We start from the raw sequence: 21,504 nt of genomic DNA, 5'->3' as shown, positions 1-21,504 counted from the left end.
TTTCACCGGTGAATGTCAACATTCACATAGTCGCTTGGTGTATGTCCGAAATATTTTCCAAATACTCTTATTTCTGACTTACACCGATGAATGTCGACATTCACCATATACTAATGGTGAATGTTGAACATATAAGAATATTATATTTCCTTCTCCGTAATTCATTCGCGAAAAACGCACTTGAAACTCAGAATAAGAACTTAAGAATATAAGAACTTAAAACACGCAGTACATTCAAAATGAGAAAGGAAAATAATAGAAGTTATAAACTTACCAAATTATGTGATTCAAATCTTATTTATTGCAACAACTTAAACTATTATGACACTTTGAATTGCACAAGAGGCCCTTGCTTTTACAACTGCATTTATATGTGGAACACTTCCTTTTGGAATGGCAGCATGTACATATACTCTTCTCTTTTCGACCTACACCAGAGCATATCTGTGATTGTCGACATACACCGGTGAGGGTCCGAATGTACAAGAATGTAAAGAAATATTCGATCTTTCACCGACGTATTTGGTGAATGTTGACATTCTCCGGTGAAAGTCGACATTCTCCAATTTCGGTCTTTCACGGTAACATAGTACATATTGCACATGGAGAAAGCCACGGAAGCGCCCATGCAGCCGGCTTGTTTGCGGGATTTGAACCTTGGATCGAACTACTAGTATTCAGCGACTTTACCGCTTGGCCGCTGGTAGCATTCATTAGGACATTAGTTCCATATATAAAAAATAATGTTCATTTTCTGATTTTCGTGCAATGTTCTGTAAATTTATATTTCTTCTTAGAGGGGGGGGAGACCTTTCTAATATTTTAAATCAGTTTTATTTATAATCTACACTAAAATAAGGTTGCTTTTTTGCCTAAATAAAGGGCTTATTAAATTTGAAAGATAAAGTTCTTATGCTTTTCCGAATGCTTACCCTAAGAACTGTCTGTATGAGAAGATGTAACGAAGAAAATGAAAGGTGACTTTCGATTTTATTTTGGCTGCGTCGGTTGTATAATTCTATATCTATATGTTATATGAAAATTCTCTTTCGAGAATATAAAAATCGAAAAATATCTCTTTCGAGATTCACTGTTCAAAGTAGAATTACATTTGAAAAATCTCCTAAAATCTCATAAGTTATGGGGAAATTTCTGAAAGACTTCATTTAGAAGCTGTGCTTTAATCTAGCCAGTGGTGCAAAGATCGGAATTCTGGGATAATTAGCAATGATTAAGCAATGATTAAATAAGGCAATGATTTGTGAAAAAAATGTAACTAACACACAGACACTCACGCCCGCAGACAAAAAAAGATTCGCATCAAAATTTGAGAAAATTCCAGTGGTATACTCTATTGTTGTTGGAATTACATATGCGTAAAATATTTCGAGTAAATCAGCTTTGTTTGAAAGAATTCAAAAATCAATTTCAAAATTTGACAAAAGGAGAAATAAACAAACAATCAAAAAACAAATAAACAAATGCAGAAACAAAGTTAAATTAAAATTTGTAAAAAAACACAAGTTCTGTTGAGACTCCTACTGCTTTGTTAATTTTATAATTCTATATCAGTTACCACGATTTGTTAAGGATTTTAAATATTACCGTAGATTCCTATAAACTGGAGTAATGAATGTTGGCAGTTAAAAATGCGAAGCCTTGAGACGATCATAATGAGTTATGACTTTAGACCAAATATATGCTAGTCAAATCAATTGCTAAAACATGGTATAATAATTTATTGTTCTAAAATTACACGTTGAATTGTTGTTGCTATGAATGTAGGATGCAAGTTTAATTGTTAGCAGGAAAGAAAAGAGGAACTCGAGAGCTTGTGAACTCTTTGTGGGAAACTATAAATATTTCTCTGCTATAAAAATAAGGATTGGTTCATATTATGACAATATATTGGTTCATATTAAAATTATATGAAATTTCCATAACCTTTGTAACTTTGAACATTCATTTCGCACTTTTAAAATTTATGAATTTGCCTTTATCGTATTGATAAGTAGTAATTATAAAGCAGCATTCAATGCTAACACTGCATGCCACATTTTATCAGTCAGTGTTAATTATTAATAAACATTGGTTTTAAGTACAAGGAAATAAAGAGAAAGAGGAAATCAGAAATGATGATTAAATATGGCTTACCTTCGCTTCATTTAAATAATGAGATGTGAAACTGCATAGGGAAGCCATCTCTTAAGCAACAAAAATCTATTTGAATAATATGAACAATTTCTTAAATGATGTTACATAGTAGTCTTTGTAAGATAAAAAGCAAAAAATAACTAAGTACCTTATTTCTCATTACGGTTTTCTGAAATTCATGGTAAAAGCGACTTCTGTGTATTACGAAACAATTATCATTTCATAGAGCTGTAAGATGTTTTTTAAATTAAAGACAAACTCTACTCATTAAAATTTATTATATATAACTGCCTGTTTGAAACTTATAAAATTCTATTCTTATTGTTTTCCACTCACCTTATTGTTTCTTTTCTTTTCTTATTGTTTTTCCACTCATATACAAACAGAAAAAAAAAAATTCTTACAAACGAATGGTTATAAACAATTCTAATCTATATTTAACTCATTTAACTATCTATATTTAACTCAATTAACTCTTTGTATTTAACCAAACTATATCAAAATATCAATGATAGTTTTTAATATCTTTTTTTGTAGCATTTGCAGAGCTCAATCAGATAAATTACTCTAATATAATTGCACACGCAGTTTTACATCAAAACGTCTGACTATATGAGCTCAGCAATAACTGCTAAATATGTTCTCTTTCTTTTGTAGTTCATATATACCCGAGTATATTCGCAAAAATTTACACGAATATAACTGTTTAAAAGTAAGTTTTTAATAATGCTATTAAAGGTTAAATACTCGAATATCATTTGATATTTTCTGATTAACGTATCGTAATTCAATGTTTCACATAAATACAAAACTGCACAAAATGATAAAAATAATAAGATTTCATATATGAGAAACAATTAACGCATTATGGATCGATATATGACAATGTCGAGACAAAGTTGATGAAGTTTTTTGTTTTGGAATCAATTGGTGTTAAAGATGATCTCAATTCTTACAATGAAAATAAAGCACTGGAGATATTCAATAAAACTAAAAGAATAAAAATTCTAGTGAGAAAAATGGGGCATTTAAAATACAAAGAAAACTTAAATGAGTACCTAGATCTATAAGGTATTTCTCCCGCTTTCTTGGCATGCCTTCGTGGTGTGGTGGTCTGCACACTGGGCGCGTATTCCAGAGATAAAAGAAAGACTGTTAGATACTACGAAACCAGCAAACAAGCAGATCTTTTTATATGTCACATCAGGAGGTGTATAAAGAAGAATGACTACTAAAATGTGTATTGCACTTTGATGTGAGCTCACATGAAATAGGTAATTTGTTCCCGAAAGATTGCTTGAGGCCTGTTAATTTGAATCCAAATATATATTTTACTTTTAACATTTTAGATTTAATAGAGTTGCAATCTTAGGAAATGCTAAAAAGGCATTTTCAAAGATCATCTTAACTGAGATAGACATGGATGCAGTTAGATATTTGTTTGTTAAGAATACTAGTACACCACTTTCGCAGAATATTGATGATCAGCTAGAAGTGCATAGATTTAAGCGCGTACTTTTTGGTGTCAGTTCAAGTCCATTTTTGTTGGCGGCAACTATAAGGCCGCATATCCAAAAGTATAGACATGGGAATCCAGATACTTTTCAAATTTTTTATACGTGTATGATCTTGTTACTAGAAGAGATGATGTATAAGAAGCTTTAGAAGTTTCAAGTGAAGCAAAGAAAATTATGCGTAGAGCAGGGATAAATCTAGACGAATGAGTGAGAAACAATGCGCGTTTAGTTCAGATATGGAAGAAAAGCATTTTGACATTCATTCATTAAGATATTCATTCATCAAATGAAAAGCTAGCTACTCAAAGTGTTAAGAATTTAGTGGGACGTTCAGGAAGATAGTTTGAGTGCAAAGACTTCTTGTTTGATTGAAATTTCGAGACGAAAGAAAACTACCAAGCGCTTCATTCTTCAAGCAGCTGGAAAGATATATGATCCCCGTGGTCTGATTACACCATTCACTGTTAGACTAAAATGTTTGTTACAAAAGCTAAGGTTACATAAACTTCCATGTGATGCTGAAGCATCCTTCTGACTTGAATGAAGAGGTTCGAATCCCGCGAACGGGCTGGCTGCATGTGTGTTTTCATGGTTTTCCCCATGTGTAACTTGTATACGAGCCAGTTTCCCTTAGAAAGTCCTCCACGAAGGCATCCCTCCTCTTAGGCAGATAGACCTCGAGGCTTTTCCGTAATTAAATAATCTAACCTAACCTAACCTGACTTGAATGACGAGTGGCCTCAATGGTACAGTGAACTTTTACAACTAAGTGTGACATTAGTGTTCCAAGATTTGTTTTGGATTCCTGTGATGAAAACGTAGAGATTAATGTTTTTTCTGATGCAAGCCAAAAATCGTATGGTGCAACCATTTATGTAAAAGTGAAGAATCGAGAACGAATTTCTGTAAATTTGCTAGCATTGAACAGCAGAGTTTCAACTGTGAAAAAAATGCTTTCCTGCCTCGACTAGAATTACTGGGTGCATTGACTGCTACAAGATTGGGAACAGAAGTCAAAAAGTTTCTAGATCGTAAAAGTCCATCTAAGATCTTTTCTGGAGTGATTCCGAAGTCACACTGTATTGAATTAAAGGATCTAGCAGCAGATAGAAGAAATAGGAGAGGTAAGAGAGGCTGAGAAAATGCTTATTAAAGATAAGATGAAAGCCCTGTCTTGTAAAAAGGGCACAACAGGTAACTTTAAAAATTTACATCCTGTTGTTGATCGTGAAGATATTCGTGTTGGTACCTGTTCTGGAAATGCGCCTTTACCATTTTCTCAGAAATATTCTGCAATCCTGCCAAGAAATTCTAAGCTAAATAAGATATTTTTTTATACTATACAGATACGATTGTTGCATGCTGAAGCTTAAGGAATATTGAATACAGTATGTTTAGAATTTTGGCGATTAGGTAGCAGACATTTGACGCGAAAAATAGTACAGCCTTTTGTTACGTGCTTTAAATAGAAGCCAAATATGTGTTCACGTATTATGTATGAGAGAGATAATAGATCACCCCCCATTTATTGTTTCAGGTTTAGATCTATACGATCATTTTATGAAGCTTACAAGAACCAGAGAAAGGACGTGATAAATAAAATTTACATTTAAATGTGTATATGCTCCGTAATACGAGCTATCTATCTTCAGCCTTTGTCAGATTTTTGGCTTATAATGCTTTAATTGCCACTCTTAAGCGTTTCATGGCTTGAAGTGGACATGTGAGAGAATATCCATTGATAATGCCCCAAAGTTTGTGGGAGTTAATTCTCTATTAAAGAAATTTTACAGTGTAATTAATTTTCCTGACATGTATAATGGATGGTATAGATGGCGCATGCATGGTTATGCATGGGAATATTTCATGGATGAATAATTCTTAAATAATATAGCTCTTCCCGCAGATTTAGAGCCGTTTTTAAGGAAAGTCAATAATGCAGAGATTTATAAATTGACCAAGATAGGTTCGAAAAATATACTTTTAATTCGAAACTTAAAATTATATCCACTTTACTTAAAAATGAATTGACTTTATTTGTCAGCATTGGTGAGCTTCTTTAATTCTTTCACAAAGCCAAAGCCCATCCATCTAAACGTCGAATAATCGCCCGACTGCCCAGGCTTAATAATTCCCCCCCCCGCATATTAACGCATGGTTCATTGTTTTATTGGAGTTGTTGAAAGAATTGTCAAACATACTTTTGGTGTTGACTAAGTATTTGATTTATCTGAGTAGACATTTTCCTGCCTTTTGTTTAGCTCCAGCGGTTCTGTTATTTCTGCTTTCTGCATTGATGCCTTACGGTTGTTGACATCCAATAATACAGTCCGCCTAACAGACGGAACTGGAAATTAGCAATGCATGAATAAGATTTAGTTTGGTTTATGTAATTAGAGCAAAGCCTGGAGGGCTATCTGCCTGAGAAGAGGGACGCCTTTGTGAATTGCTTCGTGGAGGGATGCCTTCGTGGATGGAAACTGGCTCGTTTTTATTTTTTATACACGTTATATATGGGGAAAAGCACCAAATCGCCCATGCAGCCAATCCGTTCACGGGATTCGAACCTCGGACCGAGCTACCAGCGTTAAGCGACTTTACCACTCGGCCGCTGGTTGGCACAAATGACTAAGGATCTAATGGAAAAATAATCACTTCAGTTAAGAAAGCAAGTGGGAATTTTCTGGCAATTCACTTTGGGGTTTTATTTTAATTTTATTAATAGTTAATTTAATTTTTGAAGTAAGCTTCCTTATATCTCTTATTTTTTAACACACACTTTCTTGCTAGAATGAGATTTTAATTTCGTGCATTATGCAAAATAGGGTTCAAAGCTAATACTTAAGCCGTTGTCTGAGTTGCATCAGACAGATCGTGTTGACAGCGTGTTCTGCCTTTCGGCCACGTTAGATTTCTGTTACTTAAGCATTCTATTTTACGGCTGTGCATATTAATTGCAGGTTAGTCTACATCGGTGGTATTAGCCAAGAGCTAACTATCCGTTAAATTATCTCCGTGGAGCTTTGGCTGATTAATCAAATTAGGATTAGTTTTAATTTTATGTTTTCTGTTTTGAATAGCCGCCAAAATTGTTGGGGACGCGTTGTACGCACCCGGAGTGTCACCTGTTCATTTTCTTCTTAAGTTGAATAAAAGGATCTTTTCGCACTTCTTATGCATAGTTACTGATACAAGTTGAACTTAGCGAATAGTCGCTTCACAGTTCAAGCAAAGATCTAGCCTAGCAAATAATTTTTAGCTAGAGTCTTACACTCTTTGGAGGAAGAATTTTTTTCGAACAGAAATTCGCAATTTCGAAGTTTCAGATTTTAGAAAGAACAAATTTTTAAATCGATTTACGTGAAAGAGTTAAAAGTAATTTTCGTTCTGACAGCGAATAGAAATACGAGTTGTAGTCAAGTATAGTTATATAGTTATGTTAATTACACTTTCAGAATTTTTGTTACATTACACAAGTTTCTTGACTATAGATATAATAGCTTAAAGAGGACCTAAGCCATAGCAAGTAAACATTAATCTGATATGTGAGGACAAACATTTAGCGGTTTTTACTTCCTTGTACGAAGTAAAGGAAGTATTGTAATCATGAAAAATTCCGGTTATCATATTTCAAAGAAAATATCCATTTTTACGGCTATCGAATGCAATTTAACGATGTTTTTGCGTTATATCTGTACGTAAGGACAGAATAAAGGTCTCTTTTTCCTCAAACGAATTATAAAACTCATTTAAAATGGATTCAAAAGAGATTATTTTCGTGGCGTCTGTACATACGTACGTATGTATCTATGTATCTCGCATAACTCAAAAATGAGTAGCCTCAGAAAGTTAAAATTTTGTATGTAGGACAGCTATAACATGTAGTTGTGCACCTCCCTTTTTGGTTGCAATCGGCCGTACCAAAAGTATATATATATATATATATATATATATATATATATATATTTACTAAATAATATCGATTAATTGATTATATTATCTCCTAAATTTAATTACAGTAGGATTATCTTAAAAGAGTGAATCCATACTAACAAGTTATATTTTGAAAGATGTTTTGAAGTAACTTGAAAGTAAAATGTTAAAACTGTTTTAACGGGGACTGGAATTAAATCCTGAATAACAAAATTTCAATTGTGAAAGGAATAAATTAAAGGCAAGAATTAAATTAAATGCATGTAATCATTGTCATTGATCGGAAATTAGTTAACTTTTCAAGGGTAACAAACCAACTCCCGTTCAATGAACAATAATTAATAAATAAATAAGAAGATGTTTCGTCTTTACTCGAGCAATAAGGCTAAGCCAAACCGGCAATTCAAGTCAGGTCAAATATTTCTGTGAATAGAAGGGATTATGAACCAATGCTGATATTCAAAGAACTTATTCCTATTAAGCATTTTAGCCAATTCAATTTTGAGTGAAAAGCAATTTCTGCAGTAAATTTCGAAAATGCTCGAGTAACCGTCCCCCGACACCCTCGTGTTTATGCATTTGAGTTCAATATTATTTGCAAAAATTAAACATTGGAAATTGTCATTATGAAATAGAATTCAAAGTAGTTGAAATAAACATTAGAAAATTACAAAATATAAGATAAATAATGCAAACTTTGTAAAAACAAATAAAAAATAATATAAAAATAAAAAATATAATTAGAAAAGTGAATGTACATGAAGATATAAAGGCCAGAAAAAGTATTAATTAACTTACGTTCTTTCTAGTGGGGAGTGTGCAAAGTGTTCTCTTCGCGTCTGACTCAGAAGTGTAGTGTTTCCGAAACTTCTTAGCGGCAGCGACTGATATTTTGAATAATATCAGTCGGTAAGACTTGGGTGAAGTAATTTATGGTAGTGGGTGGTACTCGGAATTCTTGAGGGATGTATTCTGTGGAGTTCTTATTTGAGTGAAACCGTCTGTTAAAAATTTTTTTTGAAAATACTAGTGAATGGAAATTAATTAGTTTCTGGTTAATTGTCGTGTCGAAACGATTAAGAATTTAAGAAAGGAAAACACTGTCAAAGAGCTACTTGACAGACTAAAGATTATGAAATAGGCCCATTTTTTTTAGTAACAGCATAAGTCTGAAGAGAATTAGCTTTATACAATATATACAACTGAGTAATTACACTATATACAAATCCTTCAACTGATAGTCATCCAACTTATACCGCCTTCTCAGGTTTAGGAACAAATTATCATATCCCTATCAGTTAAATGATTTAGAGAGAGTATTTAACGCCTGCTCTTTTAAGGCAATGGTTAATAAATTGATTGGGTATTAGAATATACACACACACACACACACTCTATTATTCGGCTCAGTGAGCTTATTTTTTCCTTCTTATATGTTGGTTAATTGAGCATTTTTTGCTTTAAAAATTATTGAATCATGTTGTTTTTATCTCCCGGTTAAGGTTTTTATGCCTGTAGTTAATCTGCATGCAATATTTGTAGCATTATCAACAATTAAACGTTGTTTACGTGAGGCTAAGCTTAATTTTTTTTTTTTTTTACTATAGCAGCCGTATTTGTTTACATTATTATACAATTCTTTACGAGCTTCCCTGATTAAATTTTCAATATAGGTTAGCCTCTTTTCCTCAAAAGAAGATCCTTAGAACTCCTCATCATATTTTTTAAGTATATATTTTAGCCTGAAGGATCAGCGCATGGTTTATAGTTTTCTTATGTCACTGCGTCTGATGTGGTTAAGAAAGAAGATTATACTGACATCTCTTTCCGGGATAGATAAAAGTAAATGTGTGCTAGTTTAATAAAAATAACAATTTACTCCATAATAAATATGTTTGTAATGCATGTTTATCTATTACATCTTTAAAATGCTTACATTCCCAAGAAAAATAAGGAATTTTTTCCTCACGTGTTAATGCTCGTTAGAAAAATAAGAATATGATTCTTAGATGAAGGTATTCAAACGAATAAAAATCATGTAACTCGCTAAAGAAACGTGCTCTATAAAACTGTATCAATAAAAAGACTGTATTAATTATTTGAGATCATTATGGGACAGAGAGAACATTGCACCTCATAAAACAAGGGAAAACCTTTGTCACCAAAGCTATAAGTAGCAGTGAAAGAGAACAAAAAACCGTAACCGGAAAAAGAGAACGTCATCCTGTAGAAAACGATAATAACAAAAAAGAAAACACGTTGAAATAAAATTCTAAAACTAATTAACTTCCTATCGAGCACAAATAAAAAAGAGCTTGAAGAGAACCTGTTGTTGGGGGGCGGGATTGCAAACAGGAGGGGAGACTATCGTCCTAAAAACGGAACGTGAAATGTGGATCACCTATATTAAGGGGATGGCAATGGCCGACCGTTAGCAGACGATCTTTTCACTGCTTGGGATAAGAACATTTTGTCGTTGCCATAGAGACAGGTTCGCCTGAAGACGCTGAAGTTGGATATTCATTCAACCATTTTCACTCTTGAAAAGTTTTAGAGGTGCGTATTGTTTTATTATTTATTTATTTATTCCTTTGTTTTCATTTTGATTCCCGTTATCCTTTCGATTTCACTTGGATTAACGAAATATTTTTTCAAATAATGTTTATCTCATGATTATAGATCAAGTATAATCACATTACCAGTTTTTCTGTAATATATAAAATCACACATCTTTTTTAAACGAGGTACTATTAGAAATAACTTTTCTCTCTAATTTTTTTAAAAAGCGGTAGTAGTTTTAATTTCAGAGTTTGACGTAACTGCAAAAAATAAATGATTTACAAAAGTAATAATTTAACGTACATTAATTTATAGAAGTTTTACATTTTTAAAAGCTTAAGAGATTAACATTCCTTAATTTGTTAGGATTGTTTTAAGTAACCGCAAAAAAGCCACTTGTCGATGTTGTCATTTAGAAGAAATGAAAACTTGAATACGTAGTCTTGTTTACTATTTACATTACTATTAGATATTACATTACTCGTTTAATTTAGCATTTAATGAATAAAAAAAGTAAAATAATTAAAAGAAATAATTTAAAACGATATTAAATCATAATAAGAATAATGCCAGCGTAACATATACTCTTTTCTTAATTCCACCGTATATCTTAATGCATCTGTAAGATTCCTGTCTTTTAATTTACAGATAAAGTTGAGGAATCTTAGGAACAGGTAAGCGCTTTAGTTCAGTAGACAAAGAACATAACTCGAGAAGGGTTAATTACCCTTTATTATTCCAGAGTACACAGTTAAGTTCCACTCCAGAGTTAAGTTCACAGACGACTTCTTCTGGGAGTTTTACAATAAAGCCTCCACACGGACTTGAACTCAGGAAACTAAGAAATAAAACTTAACTAATCTTAACTAAAAAGATATAGCCGAAGCTATCAAGATTCTAACAGAGTTGGCCCCTTAACACTAACTAACGGCGAAGCTATCAAGGGCTTAAAGTGCGGCCGATCGTAAAAATAGCTTTAGAGAGAGTATAGCCAAAAGGCTAACACGCGCTGTATAGAATCTCTGGCTCTATCACGAAGTTAGTAGAACTTCACAGTTAAATACTTCTTCTCCTCATATGCATTCAACCGCGATTCTGAAAATACGTTCTGGCCGGAAGTTGTAAGCTGAAATTAAGGAAAGACAGGAAAGTATCTTTTAATTAAAAATTAACTGTTAAGAAATTAAGATAAACCTTACAGATCAATTAATAATTTGACTAGCTTTCTTTATAAACGTCCTTACTGAAGATTTTCGGTCAGTTTTTAAGCGCTATATATAAATATATAAATTTATCAAGATAATAATTTAAGAAAACTTTAAAAGAGAAATATTAATTAAAATTAATAAAAAGTCCAGAAGAGTCTTGGATCAACATATTCCTTCCAAAGAAATTAAGACTTGCAAAAGTTGTTTATTATACATTTTTATTGTGATATTATGACAATAATTTAATATGCAAATAAAATTTAGTTCAGCGCATCGTGTAGCCCAGAACCATAAAAACGTTTAGTGGGGTTAGAAATCTATTCTTTTCATTTCACTTTTTCAGGCTCATGAAAGTACGCCAGGTTAATTGTTAAAAATATTTGAATTTGCCACACTCTTCTATATGTAATACTTGTAAAGCTATTAAAAGAACAAAATCGAATTCGGAATTCAGGGAAAAAGCAGTCTTCAGTCAAAGTTTACTTTTCGAGACCTGCATTGTCTACTTTGAAAAATCTCAATATATTCATGTTTTAAAACTGCACTGTAAAACTTTCTGATTATTTTAAAGTAAAGTTTAGACCATCAGGATCTTCTGCAGCTGACAAATTGTTACATCGGCTGGATATTACAGTCATTCAGCAAGATAAATATTTTTTGGAAGTAAGGAAAACAAAAGCCTTTGGAATTCATTTACAAAATCAGTGAGAGATAGGCCTTTATTATACTGGGTTCAAGCGAACTTCTGAATGAGAGTAATTTTAATATATTTCTTCTCGGATAGTCGCCATGTTGGTTAATGAAAAACATTAAAAAGTAAATTCGAAGAATTTGGTACCTGAAGTAAAATATGGTGGAGGAAGTATCCGAGTATGGAATTGCATATTTTGGAAATAAAAACTATACAATTTAATAATTTTAATTGATACTTCAATTTAGCATGAAAATTATTTGAACACTTTAAAACAGATTTCGAATGCATGAGGGCAAAAATTAATAATCAGAAAGAATTTTGCATTGCATCAAGCCAATGATCCTAAACGACACTTTAAATGGTCACTTTTGATTGTTGTACAACTACCCAGAAGTGATCAAATATCTTCCCAGTTTCCTGGTTCAAATCTAGCAGAATATATATAGACTGAATAGGAGAGGCAAATTAGAAAGCATATATTTTCAGTAAAAGCTGAATTATTGCAAAATGAATGAAGAAATAAACATGAAGTAATATTACTATAGAAGAAACAGAAAACATACTTCCTTTAATGGTAAAACGTTTGCAATGTGTAAAAACAACAAAAGAATAGAGAAATAAGTATACTTAGAATTTAAACATTTTCTGTACTTTTGTCTTTTGCATGCATATGTGTGTGTCTTGAAATTTTTATGAAGCCTTCTTTTTGGCATCGTTGATTAATTTTTTTAAAACTCTTAAATTATTATTTGGTTAAATTTCATTTAAATGCAATTAGGAATGTAAAAAATATTATGTAAAAGTAATTATTAAAACATTCTAATTTAGCTTCCATATTGGATAATTGCACACTTTAGCTTCAGGTCTTTTGCCGTCGAGACGCTACTCCGCTCCTTTTGCTTTGTAGTGTTGTTACCTATGCCGCATCTAAATTGTGATATTCTGTATAAAATTGTGAGGTGCGTATTGTACCCACGATCATGTGTCACGAAAAATATCCATGTTTTCGATAATTAGTTCGTATTCACTAATAAAAATTATTTTCAATCCGGCCACGTCTGTCTACAAGTCTCTCTTTCGAGTGTCATGTTTATTATAATACGGACTTGAAGAAAAGCTGCAACAGATTGACAATGGTTCTCTGCGTTATATCCTGGGAAGATTTTTCTGTGCAATTAGAAAGATGACACTTGAAGGAGAGACTTGTAGACAAACGTGGCCGGATTGAATATAATTTTTATTGGTGGATATGAAATAATTATCGAAAACATATTTTCACGTCGATAAGACCAATGAACATTGGTATCTCGATTCGATTTAAAATTCTGATGAATGGGTTAACAGCATGGGAGTTTTGGGGTTTTCTTCCCTCGTGTGTAATATAAATACACAGCAGTTTCCTTCAAACTTCCTTTACAAAGGCATCTCTTCCGTTAGGCAGAAAGCCCTCGCGTGCTTAATCAATAAACGATGGCACAGATTTCAGAATTTATAAAGCTTTTTTTGCTACTGAAGATGAGGGATCTGTGTTTGATCACCCTAGAAACCGACAGTCCTTTATTCAAAATCTGCGCTAAACTAAGATTGGCTTCTCGTAAAATTTCAAATTTTACAATAGCTTAATTCTCTTTCAATTTGCAAGCATGGATATTCAAAATTTGAGCCAGCAAAACATTTTATCTGTAATTCATGTTCATTGTAAAAAACTGAACAAAAATTGGTTCTTTTTATTTTGGATAATGTTAGACTAAGCTTAACTTGATCACTGTAATCTATAAAATTCCATTCTGTTTAACAATATTGATCTATAATTGACGCTTTTTCCTTTAATGCTTTTTAAGTTGATTATAACTGATGAGTGATGTTAAATGACACAGCTTTAGCATTACGTCATAAGAAGATAACACTAATTCCAGATCAGTGACCTTCTTAGGATGCTTTTGAGGGTAAAAACGCTGTTTCGCACTGCATAGAAAGTAACACGAAAGAAGAACATCAGAAAGGAACATCTTTTTACAATTTAAAGCTGTAATAGGTCAGTAGACCATAGTTAACAAGGTCTTGACGTAAGTAACAGTCAGCTGCCAGCATTCACCCGGAGAAGTTTTTGGAAAGTAAAAAATCATAAAAATATATCACTGAGTATCACTATTTTCTTTAAAACTGCTAACTTGTATGAAGTAATTAAAATAAATTTAATGGTTAGAAATAGAATATAAAGAAATGCAAATGCCTAGAAGTAAAATTTGTCTATAAAATTAAATAAATGCAGTCTTCTTCGTTATAGAATAATATTCGTCAAAAAAAATTTCTCTCGACAAATATATGCGTAGAATTAATATTTCCAATAAAGTGTTTTTTGGACAACAGTTCAACTATTATAATTTCTAAACATAATATAACCTTCATAGGATCATCACTTAAGATAATTATTTAAGTAAAGAATGAAACATAAAGTCCCATTTTAAAGGGATTTTATTCGATAGTACTTATGTTAAAAACTAGAACAGTATTATGCGATTTTAAAACAGTACGTTTTATTCAATAAGTAAATGTTGTCAGCTTACGTAACTTTCTGTAAAAAAAGCAACTGGCACATGTTATACAGAAAAGTAACTGAAAGGATCCAATAAATATTCTAATGTGTATTCTTGGAAAAAAATTATAAAAGTTTTACATTTTGTATATATTTTAACGTCTAATAATACACGAAATACAGATTGTGTGTATATTTATTACTCAAAGATGCACACAAAATTTGATGGATCGTTTTGAAATTTCGCATGTAGTATGTAATGGATTAGACTGCAATAAGTTCTTCAAGTAATCTGAATTTTAGCTGCTTCAGCAAAATAGAGCTCAGCTGAATTCAGAGATAAAACTGCAAATCTGAAGAGATAGATTAAACATAAAAATTAATCGATCTGCAAACATCGATGGATTTTTATCAATAAGAAAAACTGCAGCAGGTTTTGTATGGAAACACGGATTTCAACACCGGGGAATTCCGAGATGATGTTGCTATGGGAAGAAGTAAGAAATGCGTAAAAAAGTGAGCACGTTACTCTGAATTAAATTTCCGAAAAATTAAATTTTATGTTGATACTGGTTTCACAAAAAATTCTATGCATTTTGAATGAAACTCAAAAGGAGTTCCTCTTTTTAGAATTATAAACTTATGCTTTTTCCCTTCTCAGCATTTCTGCTTTTTGAGAGACACCATGCTTGTCTACCTGGAAAAGCATTTTTTTATTACACTCAAGTCAACATATTTCAATTTTATGGAAATATAGCTGAAAACAAGTTTTGCGTTTTTTTGCTCTAAAGGGGATTTGAAAGAAGTCTTATAAGGAGAAGGAAGGAAATGAAATCTTCACAAAACAGCAACCATCAGGGTCACTATTTGAGTGGATGACGCCTGATTCTAAACCTAAGTATCATGCCAGAACTCTGTTAATCTACAAGAACTTGTTAGCATATAATTGCTCTCGTCTCTGGATGACAATGCTTTTGAACTTAATTTTTTTATAAACTCAAAAAGCCTAACAGCATAAATCTGAAAGATATGGATTTAAACTTAGAAGAAAGAAAATTCGAGATTGGAAATCTGGAAATAGTATATATTCAAAAATTAAGTTGCAGTATTTTAGTTTCTAGCTAGTTTTTATTTAAGTTACATTTATCTTAACCTTTACTGCGTCTGTTTGTTCTTTCCAGATGATATAAAGTTTAGTAGTAAATATTTAAGGTGTTACATTTGAGCTTGATACAGAGTGATTAAAGTTTTAAAGCCACTCGGCATTGTTTCTTCCTGACTGCTCCCAAAGATTCGTCTAATGCTAAAACTGTTAGTTCGTCCTAATGTCTGTTAGCTTCGGATTTTAGTGACGGTGTTATTCGAGATTGAGAAAGCTTTTCAGTTAGTTTGTGTGAAAACGAGGAAGCACTTTCAATTCTCCTGCATGCAACCGTAACAAAACTAAAAATTCTTTTAATAACTTAATAGCCAATACTATCCAATAGACACTTTTATTTTATTGTTAAACTCTGAATAGTTATTTTCAACTAAGTTGATACAAATTAGAAAAAAGTGATAACATACCAGAATCTTAAAGTTCAGTTTTGTTAAAAGTAAGTTTAAGAGGTAGCCAAACAAAGTTATAGACCAGTAGCAGTTACAACGAAAAAAATAATTCTAGGTATTTTGATTTCATTGCAGCTGTCGAAATTATGAATAGCAGTTTTCAATTTGTTTTAGAGATTACTATCGGCCCAATGGGGCAATTTGCCCAGAAGAGCTATTAATTTCGTTATGATATTTTGCGCTGTTCACTATAAATGGCGTTTCACTTTTCAAATTGTAGCTACCAGATATTAGAGCCTTGCATTACATTAAAAAAATAAATAATGAAGTATCTGCATGAATTCATGGGTGTTTCTCGCACTGTGAAAAAACAACGGCACATAGAGACATCGAATTTTGACTAACATATGTCTCCACCGAATATGGACATCTGGAAGCCCACATTTGGAGTTTGGAATTTGCTTTGTTATTTATTCGTATTTTGTCAGACATTAAAGAATTTTTGACTAACAAACTCAACGATTTCAATTCGAGCAATGACAACACTGTACGAAAAAAAAGTATTTTTATCTCCAAGCATGCGAGACTGCGAGACTGTGCATCGAAAATTCTAAAGATATGCTCATTTTAAAATTATTTTGCGATATTGCTGTTGAATTGAATTTTATGGTTTAAATGTGAAGAAGATGATATTTAATAAATAACGGTAACATATAAAACGTTAAAAAAACGCCCCCCTTTGGACGTAATATAAAATTTGAAGGCTTTCAAATTTTATTATTATTAGAATCAGATAACACGAAAATCTGATATATTTATACATTTTTATATCAGCCCAAAAGTTCGATATAGAGCATAAGAAAGCTTTTATAAAATGCATTCAAGATTCTAATACTATTAATAAAATGTGAAGTAGGGAGATATTTGTGTGTAATTCCTACGCAATACATATATTACATAAATCTATTTGTGTTGATAATATAGATGGGAAATCAGAAACCTATTTTATACTTTTGGTAGACAAATAGGGTCTTGGTTCGCCAACAAATAAAAGGAATGAGATCAGATAGAAATTATAGCATGAATCCAATATTTATGCAAATAAATATGATGATAAGCAATTATTGTGGGAAACAGCGAAAGGTACAGATCAACTTTTGATGATCATATAATTATGAAGGCAGAAAAATCAGTTAAATATAAATGAGGTAGGATTTTTTTATGCTCATTGGTTTCGAAATCCGAGAATGTGACTGGTAAATGGATATAAAGATTTAGAAGATTATTGCTAAAAATGAATTAGGACTATCGGCAAACATCTATTTTCCTTCTCCAATACTTTCGTAACTATTCAGAGAAGTTGATATTGTTAATTTTCAAAATTGGTGTTAAGGCTAATACTTCAGCGCAAGAGTAATTAAGGCGCTGTTATCACTTTAAATTTCTAGGCGTGAGGGTCTAGTAATAAATGTAATACAAAGTTATTAATTCGGAAAAGCTTACACTATAATTCATATTATAAACGGCATGGAATATTCTAAATATTCAAATATGGTACACTCAAACCTCATTTATATTACCACTATAAGAAAGAGTTCACTTCGAAGCATATTTAAAGCGTTTTAAAATTAACTTTAAGATATTTTCATTGCATTCAAAACCTGTACTGTTCCTTTCAGGGGCGGTAGTAAATTTCGGTATGAATTGTAACATAACAATCCTAAGAATATGAGGAAAAATATAAAATTGAAGCTTAAAAAACCTAGGATGAAATCCTGAATTATGAGGATCGGTATATATTTTATACCACTGCCACTGTGATACGTCTGTTCCCGTGTAGCTGACAACTATGAATTGTTTTTAATATATTTTGGAATACTTTTAATATGCATTCATAGAAATGGGTACTTGAATGTAATTACTTAGGTTTAGAGTCCAAAAATTCTAAAATTTTTCAGAAATTTAAAATTTAGAAATAAAATTTAGATTTTTTGGGTACTTGGATGATTGAACGTATTAACGTATCTATGTAAAAACTCGTAACTATTTACGTAACGTATTTATGTAAACGTATTTATGTAAAGTATTTATGTAAAGTTCGAACGTATTTATGTAAAGTACGTGAGAAAAAGCTTTTGAAAAGGATTTAAATTTAATAATATTATTTTATGAAAAAATTTAATAAATGTAACACTGCAGGTGTAAACTGTATCATGCTGTAACTGTAACAGTATAATGTTATAAGGAAGTGTAACTCAGCTGAAAAATTCAAATTAACTTTTATGAAATTATTATATAATCTATAAAAAGAACAATACTCTTGCTATGATCCCGAGTTCTCAGAACTCCTCCCCCCACACTTTAGGTTATTGATTCTCGTAAGGGCCCTATTTTTTTAATTTTTTGTAAATTTATGATGCAATGTTTCATAGTGTTCAAGAAAAGAGTAGTTAGACAATTTTATATCTAATACACCTTAAAGCTTTTTTTTTTTTTCCTATTTTCAGCTCACTAGGGGCCCCTTTTAATTTTTCCATAAATAAGGTAGTAATATATAATTTTGTTCATAAAGAATACATCTTAACAAGAGGGTAAAATCATGACACAGCTGGAAGACCTTTATTTCTATTTTCGGGTTTTTGGCTCTGTAGAAGCATTTTTCATATACAAATAATGTAAATAAACGACTGTAATATAAATAAACACTCTCACTTCCGCAGAGTACAGAAAAAGACAAACTTGGTGTTAATAATGGCGCGCCTCATACGAGGACCAAAATAATTTAAATACCAGTCTTAATAATCGATACATAATCTACTTTTAATCATCAGTTTTGATTGAAATGCAATAAATATATAAAATTCAACCTGTGTACGTCACATTTTGAATTTTTTTCTTTCAGTATAATTTATGAATCTTGAAACTTGGGGCTCTTGAACGAGATACATTAATTTAATAGCTGAAAAATAAATATTGACTACTGATAAAGAAGTTCTACCATTTAGTATCGACAAAAATAAATAAAATAAAAATAAAAAAATCACAAAAATAAAAATAAAAAAAAATATTTGAACGTTTTCAAATTTTATATTACCTCCAAAGGAACTTTTTTTAACGTTAACACAGGGCAATAATATTTAGTGTCAACAATTTGAAAAGTGAACCGACATTTATACTGAACCAACGCAAAATGCTTAAACGAAATTAATAGCCCTTATGGGCTAACGCCCTTTGGGCTATAAAACACTAGAAACTCAAGATAACATTTTTGGGCGGGTAAAAATATTAGCATTTTTAGGGGCTTAAAAATTGACAAATTACTGTATATTTAATAAACCAGTGCCCTTCATACGGCAAATAAAGAAAGAAGAAGAGTTTTGCTTACACATAGTTTTTTTTCCGCTTTAAAAATAGTGATCGGTTCGGTTTTAGTAATATATATAGAGTTAGAAATCAAAAATCACCAAATCTTTTCTTAAGTTTTGTAATGCAATGTAAATTTATAATGCAAAGCCTATTTCTAAACTGATCTGATTAGTAGCAATATAACTTAAGTAACAAAATATTAAAACATCTACACTCATGTCCATAAATTAAGGATAATGCAAAATCAGGCAAAGGAAGAGTTAGAAGCAAAACAAATTTGACTTATTTGTAAAGCTTATTTATTAAACAAAAGGTAAAGAGAAAAAAAGATGCTATATGTTTGATATTATTAAAAAAATTAGCGATTTTTTCTACCTGGAGCAAATTCCAAAAAATCCTATTTACAAAAAACCAATATTACATGGTTGGTATGATTGTTAACACATTGCATGTCTCCCAGACGATGCAATACAGTCCGTACAACGCCTAGGCATGCTGAGTATCAAATTATCGATCTGATCTTGGCGGATATTACACCACTCAAAAAGCAATGCTCTCCGAAGTTCCGGTAGACGTGTAGGAGGAGGTTGACGGGCTGCAACTCGTCGGCCAAGCATGTCCCACACATGCTGTACTGGATTCAAGTCCGGTGAGAATGCTGGCCAGTCCATACGGGTGATATCCTCCGATTGAAGGCTTACGATGTTTGCACGGTGAGGACGGGCGTTGTCATCCATAAACACAAATTGTGCGCCCATGGCGCCCCGAAACAAACGTACATGTTCCAGAATGACGTCCCGATAGATTTGGCTTGTCATGGTTCCAATTTGAACATGCAGGTCAGTTCTGGAACCCAGATTACTTCCACCCCAAACGAGCACTACTGCACCCCCGTAACGGTGTCTTTCAATGATGTTTTCTTGGTGGTAACGGGTAGCTGGAGCTCTCCATATGAAAGTCCGGCGAGAATCAGACTGCAAGCTGAACCTGGACTCGTCGGAAAACATCACACAAGGCCACTGTTGCGGTGTCCGCAATGCATGCTCTCTACTCCAGGCTAACCGCAGGCGACAGTGAGTTGCAGTAAGTGGAACGCATCTGACAGGTCTACGAGCATATGGACCAATCTGCCCTAAGCGTCTATACACGGTCTGCCTTGAAATTGTCGTACCAGTGGCTGCAGAGAGCAGACGAGACAGGTCTGAGGCTGTGTTCCGCCTGTTTCTTTTGGCAGTAATTGCCAAATACCGGTCCTCATTCGGCGTTGTAACTCTGGGGCGACCTGTGCTGTAACGTCTACTCACATTACCATCATCTTGGAATCGTTGCCAAAGCCTGGTGATGACAATCTGGGCAATTCCAAGTTCGTCTGATACTTACAGTTGGGTACGCCTATATTCCAGACGGCCGATAATTCTACCACATAAAAACCCATCCAAATGCGTCCTTTGTGTCATAACTATTCGGTTTATTGCACTGAAATGCTTATAAAGCGCCTGCGAACAATTTTACTTATATATTTTACTTACTGTATTCCTTATATATTACTCTCTTACACTCTCGTCATTGTGACGTACCATCGGTGTCATCTGGTTACTTCCTGAAATTTGCATATGATTCTTGAAGATGTGTGTAATGATTTTACAGGTGATATATTTATTTTAGAGTTCGATTTCCGCGTGACTTCGAATTATCCTTAATTTATGGACATGAGTGTAGATGACCAATTTTTAAGAATTTCAAGAACAGATAAGAATTCATCAAAGATAGATTATAATTAAAGTTCATATTCCACAACTGTCTGAAACAAGAATTATTGGGTAAAATGACTTGGAATTTTGCTAAAATACTCATGAAGTAACAGAATTTTGTTTGGAAAAAGAAAATAAGTAATAATAATAATAATAATAATAATAATAAAAGCCACTAGTGGATAATAGCTCGCTATTGTGGTGGAAAGCAACGCAAAAGTAATATACATTTTCGAAT

The 21,504-nt window shown here is 32.3% G+C and overlaps 1 protein-coding gene across 2 annotated transcripts in view; it reads left to right on the top strand.

Moving 5' to 3' along the window:
* Positions 1–10,003: 10,003 nt before the first annotated feature.
* LOC118205643 (uncharacterized) overlaps positions 10,004–21,504 on the top strand; it is a 58,467-nt gene continuing 46,966 nt past the window's right edge. Inside the window, exon 1 of one of the 2 annotated variants that reach the window (XM_085820590.1) lies at positions 10,004–10,160. The gene's annotated coding sequence lies outside the window, so the exon portion shown is untranslated. The remainder of the gene's footprint in view (positions 10,161–21,504) is intronic. The other variant, XM_085820591.1, reaches the window with a different exon arrangement.

The sequence above is a fragment of the Stegodyphus dumicola genome, chromosome 7 (genome assembly GCF_044657685.1).
Source record: "Stegodyphus dumicola isolate Sdum_Otavi_A_Nest chromosome 7, ASM4465768v1".
Lineage (NCBI taxonomy): Eukaryota > Metazoa > Arthropoda > Arachnida > Araneae > Eresidae > Stegodyphus > Stegodyphus dumicola.
The sequence above is the reverse complement of the archived record's forward strand: the minus strand, read 5'-3'. Positions and strand labels throughout refer to the sequence as shown.